Source organism: Salvelinus namaycush, chromosome 31, assembly GCF_016432855.1.
Source record: "Salvelinus namaycush isolate Seneca chromosome 31, SaNama_1.0, whole genome shotgun sequence".
Taxonomy (NCBI): Eukaryota; Metazoa; Chordata; class Actinopteri; order Salmoniformes; family Salmonidae; genus Salvelinus; species Salvelinus namaycush.
This window is the reverse complement of record NC_052337.1, coordinates 9,548,119-9,562,391: the sequence shown is the minus strand read 5'-3', so window position 1 is coordinate 9,562,391 and position 14,273 is coordinate 9,548,119.

Genomic DNA, 14,273 nt, shown 5'->3' with positions numbered 1-14,273 from the left:
TTGAATTCACCATCTTAGATACAGTACTCAACCGTAGCATTGATTGTTAAGAGGTTTCTTTGTACTCTTCAACCTCATGTTGTGTTATAGGGTCATGACTAATCGTGGACCCTGGCTGCAGCGCGTGGTCCTCTAGTCTAGTATGTTAATCCTTAACTCACATGCTTAATACCCTCGGGTCAAAAGGGGGCATTTCTGTCTTTATAAGACGCTCTCTGTGTTCCCTGGGGCGTAGCTCGTTACGAGGCAAGGTATTAGAATTTACTATGATCTCGTTTAGACAACTAAATTCACAATTCCCCCGTGACAGAAACATTCTCTTTAATCTGGATATTTTCTACACAACAAAAAGGATGTAAACATCATATGCACATTATGAAACTCTTTGAGTTAAATGTTTTTGTTATAACGTCTTCATTTCACTTTAATGACACCGCAAAGTCATCATTCAATTTCATATTCCATCTGTCATTGTTACCACCATTTTGGCTGATGAAATATAATGTCCCAAAGTCCATTTATTGCATGTTACAGTTCTGAGGTAGTCTCTCCGTAAAGCACACACAGACATTCCAATCCTCAATACTAAAGGAAAAAGGATTTGTCTGCTGCCTTAATATTAACAATAGGCGTGAGGTGTCATCAAATCAAATCAAATTTATTTATATAGCCCTTCTTACATCAGCTGATATATCAAAGTGCTGTACAGAAACCCAGCATAAAACCCCAAACAGCAAGCAATGCAGGTGTAGAAGCACGGTGGCTAGGAAAAACTCCCTAGAAAGGCCAAAACCTAGGAAGAAACCTAGAGAGGAACCAGGCTATGAGGGGGGGCCAGTCATAACCCCCCCCCCCCCCCCATCAATCCCTCTCCCACTCTGTGGGAGGGAGAGATCTCTGTAGAGCTGATCCACTGTAAGCTGATCCTCACAGGCCAGTCATAACAAATATGATTCCACCTTATTCCTATATTGTCTTTTTGCTTGTTTCATGACTCTGCAGAGGTCATAGCGGGTCTTCTTGTACTTATTCCTGTCTTCGGCCATAGCCTCAGTGTTGTCTACGAAAGTTCTACGTGCGGTAGCCTTGTTCTTTAGTTTAGTGCCAACCTTGGTGTTAATCCAAGGCTTTTGGTTGGGGAAGCAGCGAACCGTGGGTACAATGTTGCTGATACATTTTCTAATGAAGCCAGTGACAGAGGTGGTCACTGTTTTTTAAATATTTTAATATATTTTTTTAGGGGGTACATCAGCTTTAATATTAGAGAGTGTATCTTCCATCAACGTAATTGTAATTGTGTGCATAATTTCCAGTCCCCCATATATATTTTTTGTAAATATACAGTACCAGTCAAAGGTTTGGACATATCTACTCATTCAAGGGTTTTTCTTTATTTTCACTATTTTGTATATTGTAGAATAATAGTGAAGACATCAAAACGATAAAATAAAATTTTATTGAGATTCTTTGCCTTGATGATAGCTTTGCACACTCTTGGCATTCTTCCAACCAGCTTCACGAGGAATGCTTTTCAAACAGTCTTGAATGAGTTCCCACATATGCTGAGCACTTGTTGGCTGATTTTCCTTCACTCTGCGGTCCAACTCATCCAAAACCATCTCAATTGGGTTGAAGTCGGGTGATTGTGGAGGCCAGGTCATCTGATGCATCACTCCATCACTCTCCTTGGTCAAATAGGCCTTACACAGCCTGGAGGTGTGTTTTGGGTCATTGTCCTGTTGAAAAACAAATGATAGTCCCACTAAGTGCAAACCAGATGGGATGGCGTATCGCTGCAGAATGCTATCGTAGTCATGCTGGCTAAGTGTGCCTTGAATTCTAAATAAATCACCGACAGTGTCACCAGCAGAGCACCCCCACACCATCACACCTCCTCCTCCATGCTTCACGGTGGGAACCACACATTCCACACGGAACCACACATTCCACACAGCGATTGAAACCAAAAATCTCAAATTTGGACTCATCAGACCAAAGGACAGATTTCCACTGGTCTAATTTCCATTGCTCGTGTTTCTTGTCCAAATCAAGTCTTTTCTTCTGATTGGTGTCCTTTAGTAGTGGTTTCTTTGCAGCAATTCGACCATGAAGGCCTGATTCACGCAGTCTCCTCTGAACAGTTTATGTTGAGATGTGTCTGTTACTTGAACTCTGTGAAGCATTTATTTGGGCTGCAATCTGAGGTGTAGTTAACTCTAATGAACATATCCTCTGCAGCAGAGGTAACTCTGGCTTTCCTTTCCTGTGACGGTCCTCATGAGAGACAGTTTCATTATAGCACTTGATGGTGTTTGCGACTGCACTTGAAGAAACTTTCAAAGTTCTTGAAATTTTCCAAATTGACTGACCTTCATGTCATAAAGTAATGATGGACTGTCATTTCTTTTTGCTTATTTGAGCTGTTCTTGCCATAATATGGACTTGGTATTTTACCAAATAGGGCTATCTTCTGTATACCACCCCTACCTTGTCACAACACAACTGATTGGCTCAAATGAATTAAGAAGGAAATAAATTCCACAAATTAACTTTTAACAAGGCACACCTGTTAATTCAAATTCATTCCTACGTGACTACCTCATGAAGCTGGTTGAGAGAATGCCAAGACTGTGCAAAGCTGTCATCAAGGCAAAGGGTGGCTACTTTGAAGAATCTAAAATATCAAATATATTTTGGTTACTACATGATTTCATGTGTTATTTCATAGTGTTGATGTCTTCACTATTATTATACAATGTAGAAGAACCCTGGAATGAGTAGGTGTGTACAAACTTTTGACTGGTACTATATACACAAACATATTTTTGAAATATATTTTCCGTTATTATTTTCCACTTACCCTACCACCCCTCCCCTAATTGGAGTAAACTAATGAACAACAACACTTAGGCTTATACTTCTAGCTTATACACACTATATACATTTTACGGACATAATCTATTTTAAAATAGTTATATTTTGCTTGTTTTTAGTCCTTTCCTTTCTCTACCCTCAACCTCTCCCATCTACTGTATATGTTATGTCCATCCAGTTTCTACAATCTGGACCCTCTCTTTCTAAAATGATCCGCCGCAATTGTTGCAACCCCTATTACTAGCCTGTTCAACCTCTCTTTCGTATCGTCTGCGATCCCCAAAGATTGGAAAGATTTGGTCATCCCCGTCTTCAAAGGGGGAGACACTCTAGACCCAAACTGTTACAGACCTATATCTATCCTACCCTGTCTTTCTAAGGTCTTCGAACGCCAAGTTAATAAACAGATCACCGACCATTTCGAATCCCACCGTACTATCTCCGCTATGCAATCTGGTTTCCGAGCTGGTCATGGGTGCACCTCCGCCACGCTCAAGGTCCTAAACGATATCCTAACCGCCATCGATAAAAGACAATACTGTGCAGCCGTATTCATCGACCTGGCCAAAGGCTTTCGACTCTGTCAATCACCACATTCTTATCGGTAGACTCAACAGCCTTGGTTTCTCAAATGACTGTCTCGCCTGGTTCACCAACTACTTCTCAGATAGAGTTCAGTGTGTCAAATCGGAGGGCCTGTTGTCCGGACCTCTGGCAGTCTCTATGGGGGAGCCACAGGGTTCAATTCTCGGGCTGTCTCTTCTCTGTATACATCAATGATGTCGCTCTTGCTGCTGGTGATTCTCTGAATCACCACCTTCGCAGACGACACCATTCTGTATACTTATGGCCCTTCTTTGGACACTGTGTTAACTGACCTCCACATGAGCTTCAATGCAATACAACTCCTTTCGTTGCCTCCAAATGCTCTTAAATGCTAGTAAAACTAAATGCATGCTCTTCAACCGATTTCTGCCCGCACCTGCCCGCTCGTCCAGCATCATTACTCTGGACGGTTCTGACTTAGAATATGTGGACAATTACAAATACCTAGGTGTCTGGTTAGACTGTAAACTCTCCTTCCAAACATACCCTCGTAAAACTGACTATCCTACCGATCCTTGACTTCGGCGATGTCATTTACAAAATAGCCTCCAACACTCTACTCAGCAAATTGGATGCAGTCTTTCACAGTGCCATCCATTTTGTCACTAAAGCCCCATATACTACCCACCACTGCAACCTGTATGCTCTCGTTGGCTGGCCCTCGCTTCATATGCATCGCAAAAACCCACTGGCTCCAGGTCATCTATAAGTCTTTGGTAGGTAAAGCCCCGCCTTATCTCAAGATCACTGGTCACCATAGCAGCACCCACCCATAGCACGCACTCCAGCAGGTATATTTCACTGGTCACCCCCAAAGCCTATTCCTCCTTTGGCCACCTTTCCTTCCAGTCCAAAATCACTGAAGCTGGAGCTTCACATCTCCCTCACTAGCTTTAAGCATCAGCTGTCAGAGCAGCTCACAGATCATTGCACCTGTACATAGCCCATCTGTACATACATAGCCCGTCCAACTACCCCATCCCCATATTGTTATTTCTTTTTTTGCTCCTTTGGACCCCTGTATCTCTACTTGCACATTCATCTTCTGCACATCTATCACTCCAGTGTTTAATTGCTAAAGTGTAATTACTTCGCCACCATGGCCTATTTCTTGCTTTACCTCCCTAATCGTACCTCATTTGCACACTGTATATAGATTTTTTATTTCGCGTTATTGACTGTACATTTGTTTATTCCATGTGTAACTCTGTGTTGTTGTTTGTGTCACACTGCTTTGCTTTATCTTGGACAGGTCACAGTTGTAAATGAGAACTTGCTCTCAACTGGCCTACCTGGTTAAATAAAGGTTAAAAAAAATATATATCTCTTCCCAACTATTTTGCAATCTATTTGGCACAGCTGGCAATATTTTGGTCCTTAAATGAAACTGGTATATTTTTTTTATTTTTTACAATTTTCTTTAACCAATTTTGGTCTTTAATGCAGGGCCGACAGACAAGTTCCTTACTTCTTCCCCCTTCCACTTGCGTCTTCCATTTTTGCTGTAATGCTGTCAATGTTAACTTGGGTAGCCCGAGTTCAAATAAAATCCAATAACATTTTATTGGTTGCATAGACATACAGTATTTAGCAGATGTTATAGCGGGTGTAGCAAAATCCTTGTGTTCTTAGCTCCAACAGTGCATAAATATCTAACAATTCACAACAACACACACAAATCTAAAAGTAAAAGAATGGATTTAAGAAATATAGAAATATTAGGATGAGCAATGTCGGAGTGCGGGGTATAAATATATACTGAACAAAAATATAAGCGGGACATGCAACAATTTCAATGATTTTAATAAGTTACAGTTCGTATAAAAACATCACTCAATTGAAATAAATGAATTAGGCCCTAATCTATGGATTTCACATGACTGGGCAGGAGCGCAGGCATGGGTGGGCCTGGCTCTCCAGTGGGTGGGTCTATGCCCTACCAGCCAATCAGAATGAATTTTTCCCCACAAAAGGGCTTTATTACAGACAGAAACACTCCTGTTTCATCCGTTGTTGGGTGGCTGGTCTCAGACGATCCCGCAGGTGAAGAAGCCGGACGTGGAGGTCCTGGGTTGGTGTGGTTACACGTGGTCTACGTTTGTGAGGCCGGTTGGACAGGGCGATAGTCATTTACTTCAGTTACCTTTACTTTCTGGGGTACAGGAACAATAGTGGACATCTTGAAGCAAGTGGGGACAGCAGACTGGAATAGAGAGAGATTGAATATGTATGTAAACACTCCAGCCATCTGGTCTGCGCATACTCTTTGGACACGGCTAGGGATGCCGTCTGGGCCGGCAGCCATGAGAGGGTTAACACGTTTAAATGTCTTACTCACGTCAGCCACGGAGAACGAGAGCCCACGGTCCTCGTGAGCGGCCTGCGTCGGTGGCACTGTGTTATCCTCAAAATGGGGCCGAAGAAGGTGTTTAGCTTGCCAGGGAGCAAGACGTCAGTGTCCGCTGGTTTTCCCTTTGTTTTTCCCTGGAGTCCCTGCCACATACGTCTCGTGTCTGAGCCGTTGAATTGCGACTCCACTTTTGCCTGTTTGATTTCCTTATGGAGGGCAAAACTGCACTGTTTGGATTCAACCATATTCCCAGTCACCTTACCATGGTTAAATGTGGTGGTTATCGATTTCAGTTTTGCACGAATGCTGCCACCTATCCACGTTTTTTGTTTTGGTAGGTTTTAATAGTCACAGTGGGAACAATTTCCCCCATACACTTCCTGATGAACTAAGTCACCATGTCAGTGTATACGTCAATGATATTCTCAGAGCCAACCCGGAACATATCCCAGTCCAAGAGATCAAACCAATCTTGAAGCATGGATTCCGATTGGTCTGACCGGCGTTGAATAGACCTTAGCACGGGTACTTTCTGTTGAGTTTCTGGCTATAGGAAGGGTGTAGCAGAATGGAGTTGTGATCTGATTTGCCGAAGCGAGGGCAGGAGAGGGCCTTGTAGCCATCCCGGAAGGGAGAGAAACAATGGTCGAGAGTTTTTGAAGGGCGAGTATGTGAGAGCAAAATTGCAAGATTATGTTATAATACTGTAATTGCATCAAATGGTTGTTTTATGTAACAGAATAGGGGGTTCTTATAACTCTATTGTGTCTGTGTGCACTGAAAGTGGGCCTCTGGGAGATTTAACACTGACAGGAGATTTACGATGTCTTTGGGTGATACCGCATTCCAGAGCATGAGTTAATGTTTCTGTTCTATAAGGTTCCAGGGAGAGATGGCTCGGGGCCAGAACCTGGTTTCTACACAATGAAAACAGTTTTTACAGCAGATACTGTCTGCTATCAATTATAAGTATATTTCATACAAATCTTAATCTTGTGACCCATTCCATGCATCTGTTGTTTGTCATGTAAACTGAAGGGGGTGTATCTTGGCTATAAAAGACCTTTGTACCTTTGTCTCGGGACTCTCAACGAATCATCTGAGGCTGATTCGTCGACCAGCCATCATTATTGTAGAGCGCTCAATCGATTCACTTTATATGTGTGTGTTGTATTGACCTGCTCCCTTATTAATAAGTGAATAAAGATTTAGTTTAAGTATAACTCAAACTTGTGTGATAAGTTTGTCTCTCCTCATTTGATAGTAAAGAAATTAACCACCACAAGTACTACAGGCAATGTGTTGATAGAACTTCAGTAGTTTTCCTCAGATTTGCTTTGTTAAACTGCAGCTACAATAAAGGCAGCCTCAGCATATGTGGTTTCCAGTTTGCACAAAGTCCAGTGAAGTTCTTTGAGGGCCTTTGTGGTATCGGCTTGAGTGGGAATATACACGGCTGTGACTGTAACCGAAGAGAATTCTCTTGGGAGGTATTACGGTCGACATTTGATTGTGAGGTATTTTAGGTTGGGTGAACAAAAGGATTTGAGTTCCTGTACGTTATCACAATCACACCACGAGTAGTTTATCATGAAACATACACCTCTGCCTTTCTTCTTTATTCCTGTCTGTGCAATGTACTGAGAAGCCAGCTGGCTGTATGGACGGGAACAGTACATCTGGAGAGAGGCATGATTCCGTGAAACAGAGTATGCTATAGTCTCTGATATCTCTCTGGAAGGAGATCCAGAGAGGAGATCCTAGCCCTGACCTTGTCTACTAAGTCGTATTTCTGGTCGGAATGCTGGTGAGTTACCGGCGCTCTTTCTGGCTGTATGTACAGTGTCTTGCAAAAGTATTCATCCCCCTTGGCATTTTTCCTATTTTGTTGCATTACAACCTGTAATTTAAATGGATTTTTATTTGGATTTCATGTAACTGACATACACAAAATAGTCCAAATTGGTGAAGTGAAATTTAAAAAAGGACTTGTTTCAAAAAATACTAAAACATTTAAAACGGAAAAGTGGTGCGTGCATATGTATTCACCCCCTTTGTTATGAAGCCCCTAAATAAGATCTGGTGCAACCAATTACCTTCAGAAGTCACATAATTGATTTAAATAAAGTCCACCTGTGTACAATCTAAGTGTCACATGATCTGTCACATGATCTCAGTATATATACACCTGTTCTGAAAGGCCCCATAGTCTGCAACACCACTAAGCAAGCGGTACCATGAAGACCAAGGAACTCTCCAAACAGGTCAGGGACAAAGTTGTTGAGAAGTACAGATCAGGGTTGGGTTATAAAACAATATCCAAAACTTTGAACATACCACTGAGCACCATTAAATCCATTATTAAAAAATGGAAAGAATATGAAACCACAACAAACCTGCCAAGAGAGTGCCACCCACCAAAACTCACAGACCAGGCAAGGAGGGCATTAATCAGAGAAGCAACAAAGAGACCAAAGATAACCCTGAAGGAGCTGCAATGCTCTTTGGAGTATCTGTCCATAGGACCACTTTAAGCCGTATACTCCACAGAGCTGGGCTTTACGGAAGAGTGGCCAGAAAAAAGCCATTGCTTAAAGAAAAAAATAAGTAAACATGTTCGGTGTTAGCTTAATGGCATGTGAGAGACTCCCCAGACATATGGAAGAATGTACTCTGGTGAGATGAGACAAAAATGTTGCTTTTTGGCCATCAAGGAAAACGCTATCTCTGGCGCAAACCCAACACCTTTCATCACCCCGAGAACACCATCTCCATAGTGAAGCATGGTGGTGGCAGCATCATGCGGTGGGGATGTTTTTCATCGTTAGGGACTGGGCAACTGGTCAGAATTGAAGGAATGATGGGTGGCGCTAAATACAGGGAAATTCCTGAGGGAAACCTGTTTCAGTCTTCCAGAGATTTGAGACTGGGATGGAGGTTCATCTTCCAGCAGGACAATGACCCTAAGCATACTGCTAAAGCAACACTCGAGTGGTTTACGGGGAAACATTTAAATGTCTTGGAATGGCCTAGTCAAAGCCCAGACCTCAATCCAATTGAGAATCTATGGTATGACTTAAAGATTGCTGTACACCAGCGGAACACATCCAAATTGAAGGAGCCGGAGCAGTTTTGCCTTGAAGAATGGGCATAGATCCCAGTGGCTAGATGTGCCAAGCTTATAGAGACATACCCCAAGAGACTTGCAGCTGTAATTGCTGCAGAAGGTGGCTCTACAAAGTATTGACTTTGGGGGGGGTGAATAGTTATGCACGCTCAAGTTTTCTGTTTTTTTGTCTTATTTCTTGTTTGTTTCACAATGAAAAGCATTTTGTATCTTAAAAGTGGTAGTCATGTTGTGTAAATCAAATGATACACACCTCCAAAAAAATCAATTTTAATTCCAGGTTGTAAGGCAACAAAATAGAAAAAAAGCCAAGGGGGGTGAATACTTTCGCAAGTCACTGTAATAACACAAAAAACGTTATGGGCTAATAATGTAAGAAATAAAAACACAAATATATAATAAATACTGCAAAGTTGTTTAGGAGCTAGAAGCAGAGCTGCCATGTCTGATCACGGCAGATGAGTCAAATTAGAAGCCAGAATTGGGGTAAGTAACTGCCGATCTGATGTTCAAGAGTTCTTGTCGGTTGTAAGAAATAATAGTGGATACATTTTGTGAAAATATAGTAAAAATAAACAAAAAAACAAAGTTGGGTCGGAGCTTGCAAAACGGCAGCCATCCAATACGGCGCCATCTTCACTGTTCTTTCATGCGCAATGATGCACCTGGTCTCTCCGCTGCCTATCAGCTATTCCTATTTGTTCTTGTGGACTCATATTGAAAATTGATGCAGCTTTGAATGCTTTTATGTGTGGTATGATTGACAGTTAGCTTATTGCAGATCTGGACAAACAATCCACCTACCACTATTGTCACAATGAATGGTGGATAGAGGGCAGGATTGACAGTTAGACTGGTAGATTATACTGACCTGTGGTATAGTAAATGTTAGTGCGCGGAAAAGTGTAGTGCGTAAGGAAAGTACCAAAACACCTTGATATAGGGAGTTGCATGCAAGCAGATGAGGAAATTTGGCTAGGATAGAAGAAATTATATAATAAAACCTGCAAAAAGCGAGTAATAACATTACCTTGTTACACAATCGCCTCCTCTGCAACTCTTTTAGGTCTATTATGCCTGAGTGAATGGTTGATCAATTCAGTGGTCTGCCTAAGTGCAGTTGAAAGGCCACTTGGCCCTGTTACTCTCCTGCACATTTTATAGGTCAGTTCTTTTCATTGTTATTCATATGTGTAATGGGCTTCTTTTCTGCCTTTCAAACTTTTTTTCTGGGCGTTCAAATGAAAGAAAAATTGGACTGCCAAAAAGCGCAGAAAATATTAATTCACACTACATATATTTTTATCTCAGTTCCAGTTTTATCTCAGGTTCTGAGGAGAGAGCTGTGAATGGTGAGGAACTTCAGGAAAATGACTAGCTTGTCAAAGTGACACAGCAGGTGGATTTTCAGCCAGTTTTGGCACTCACAATGGGACTGTCACTGTCCGACTGTGTTATCTACTCCCCTGCCAGTACAGAGGAATTAAGTTGTGAGTTGCTGTTTTACAGGGTCCAGATGGACATTGAGTAGGTAGTGAGTAACCTTGCATGCCAGGGGTCTTATACAGTATATCAATCATCTCAGCTTAGGAGGCAGGGCAGGGCTCACAGGTGTTTGGAGGGAGGTCAGAGTGTGTATTGAGGTTACAGAGATTGAAACTGAAAAGTTGATTTTCAGAAATGCCAAAGAGAATGTCAGAGTTGTAGAGAGAGAGAGAAATAGAAAGAGTGAGTGTGTTTGTGTGCATGGGTGGATGGGTGGGTGCCTGCCTGCCTGCCTGCCTGCCTGCCTGCCTGCCTGCCTGCCTGCCTGCCTGCCTGCCTGCCTGCCTGCGAGCATGCGTGTGTGGTTGGCTGTGCCATGCAAAGAGGAAAAACCCAAATTACTTACAGTGCATTCGAAAAGTATTCAGACCTCTTTCCTTTTTCCACATTTTGTTACGTTACAGCCTTATTCTAAAATCGATTACAAAAAATTTTTCCTCATCAATCTACACATAATACCCGACCATAATGACAAAGAAAACAAATATATATTTTTTGCAAATGTTTAGAACAAAAAACTGAAATAACACATTTACATAAGTATTCAGGCCCTTTACTCAGTACTTTGTTGAAGCACCTTTGGAAGCGATTACAGCCTCGAGTCTTCTTGGGTATGACGCTAAAAACTTGGCACACCTGTATTTGGGGAGTTTCTCCCATTCTTCTCCGCTTGAGAGGATCAGGTCTCTCCAGAGATGTTAGATCGGGTTCAAGTCCAAGCTCTGGCTGGGCCACTCAAGGACATTCAGAGACTTGTCCCGAAGCCACTCCTGCATTGTCTTGGCTGTGTGCTTAGGGTCATTGTCCTGTTGGAAGGTGAACCTTCGCCCCAGTCTGAGGTCCTGTCACGTCCTGGCCATAGCGAGCCTTTATTTTCTATGGTGTAGTAGGTCAGGGTGTGACTGGGGGGTTAGTCTAGTTTATATTTTCTATGTGGGGTTCTAGGTTGTTTTTTCTATGTTGGGGTTTTGGTATGATTCCCAATTAGAGGCAGCTGGCTATCGTTGTCTCTAATTGGGGATCATACTTAAGTAGCATTTTTTCCACCTGTGGGTTGTGGGATATTGTTTATGTTTGGAGTTAGTGCACTTTGCACCTCTGTAGTCACGGTTTGTTCGTTTATTGTTTTTTGTTTTGTCTTTGCTATAGTTTCACTTCTTTAATAAATTATGTTGAACTCAACATACGCTGCGCCTTGGTCCGTTTCTACAAATGAACGTGATAGGTCCTGAGCCCTCTGGAGCAGGTTTTCATCAAGGATCTCTCTGTACTTTGCTCTGTTCATCTTTCTCTCTTACTAGTCTCCCAGTCCCTGTCGCTAAAGAACATCCCCACAGCATGATGATGCCACCACCATGCTTCACCGTAGGGATGGTGCCATGTTTCCTCCAGACGTGATGCTTTACATTCATGCAAAAGAGTTCCATTTTTGTTTCATCAGACTAGAGAATCTTGTTTCTCATGGTCTGAGAGTCCTTTAGGTGCCTTTTGGCAAACTCCAAGCGGGCTTATCATGTGCCTTTTACTGAGGAGTGGATTTCGTCTAGCCACTCCACCATAAAGGCCTGATTGGTGGAGTGCTGCGGAGATGGTTGTCCTGAGTTCCCGAGTCACATTATCCCAGAGCATGAATAAACGGCTGTGTGAACACACATTGCCCGAATACCATTAATTCAGATTTTGGATACCATACCTTAAACCCCTTTTTTATTATGATGTATATGACATTTCTATTTCAAACCAGAAAAGGATTCCTCAACAGGTAATACAATGAAGACCATTTTCTACCAACTGAAGTAGTGACATTTGTGGACTTCAGGTGAAAGAAGTAATAGGATGATTCTAGGAAAAATATATTCTTATATCTAGAGGTCATCGCTGAACATAGAAAGAGAACAGAAAGTAATGGCATCATCTGATATCTCATAACAACCTCCTACAAACTTTAGAAATGGTGTCTCTAAACCTATTCTGAGCATATATCCAGTACTGCGAAACATTGTCTTGGTCTCTCTAATGTAAACTGAAAACATTACAGAGATTACACAGACAGCTGCTACCAACAAAGAATGCAATTAGAGATTGATTAGTCAATAACTTGTCTGGCTAATCAAATTACGACATTGCATCTGAGCATCAAATATAACCATCAGCATTTAGATACTGAGCAAATAGGTATATTTACAACAGAGCAGTACATTGGGAAGTTGGGCAAAGTTATAAATCCTTTTAATGAATGAAAGAAACCAAAAGAATTGGGCTTATTAAAATGGGCCTCAATTCCATTGTTTATTAATGTAGCTCCTTCCTGGACAGTATGATTGTGCGTGTAGAAAAACAGATGCCTATTGAAATTCCTGCATTACAAATTAATAACTCATGAATCCCTTTTAGTATTTATGGCACAATTATATTTCACAACCACATGGATATCTGGCTGGCACCCCATCTGAAATCATTAGCATTTTAATATTATACATAGATACAGTATCACAGTATATATGTGAGTGGGGTTCATGTTGACCTGTTTTAGCACACAGAGCTGAAGTAAATCAAAGAAGCTGTGTGTGTGTGTGTGTGTGTGTGTGTGTGCGTGTGTGCGTGTGCGTGTGCGTGTGTGTGTGTGTGTGTGTGTGTGTGCATTAGAGTGAGAGAATGTGTGTGTTGTTTATGCATGTTAGGTTCTCTACTGGGGAAATTCTTTTAATGGCCTCACCTTCAGTGCTTGCATGGATATTTTTCTCCAGTTGCAGTTTGGTATCCAAGTAACATTATAGCTACTACAGCACAGCTGTTATTGTTCCCTGCCACACAAACACAGAGCCATCCATCAAGGTTATTTTTTGGAACTGGGTAGAGTTCTGCAGAATAAGGTGATATAAAATTAAAAGGGCCCTTTTGCTAATGAGTTTCACAGCATTTTTTTTGGTTTACTATGGTACACAATACATAGCCTACTTTGAGATGACAGTTTCTAGTTTGATTTAAGAGCACACTACTCCTTTCCCTGGAGACCACAGTCTCTGCTGTTATTCCTCCTTTCTTTTTCCTCTGAGACCTATAGGTCCCTCTCTCCAGCCAGTAAAGACAATTACTTACATTTATGTCATTCTTATCCAGAACAACAAGGGTTGAGTCACCTAGTCGGCACGGGGATTCGAACCAGAAACCTTTCAGTCACTACCTACTGAATTACTTAATTTGTTACTGTAGTCTCAGTGAGACAGGGTAACCAGCAGCAGCAGCAGATACAGCAGGCCCAGGGGACTGAAGTTGTGATTGTGTGATGATCTGAGAGGGACATGATTGTACTGAATGGCTCGATTGCACCACCTGCTGGTAAAGAGGGGAGGGGGGGGACACAGAGAGTATGGGTGATGCATGGTTACTTCTGGTCTTTCTATAGATCCTATCCAGAAACAACCCCTAGTCTAAGCCCAAGGCACCTAAGGCTCGTCCATAGAGAAGGATAGAGGCCTCTAGTGGCAAAAAGGCAGTATTAGCATGGGAAGTGCCGTTGAGAACTTCCACAATTTTTATGTAGTTAACTGGGTGTTCTTCCAAATTCATTGGCTGATCCCTCCTGGTGACCCTGTTTGAGTCATATTGATAAAACAATCGTGAAAAAAAACAGACTACTTCAAAATGTAGATAGCCTCAATGGCGCTGCCCATGCTGTCAAAGACACTATAATGGAACTAATATAAAGATGAGTTCTCTATCTATCTCTATGCTCCCAGCCAATCAGAAAGCAAGGTGAAGCAATAATCA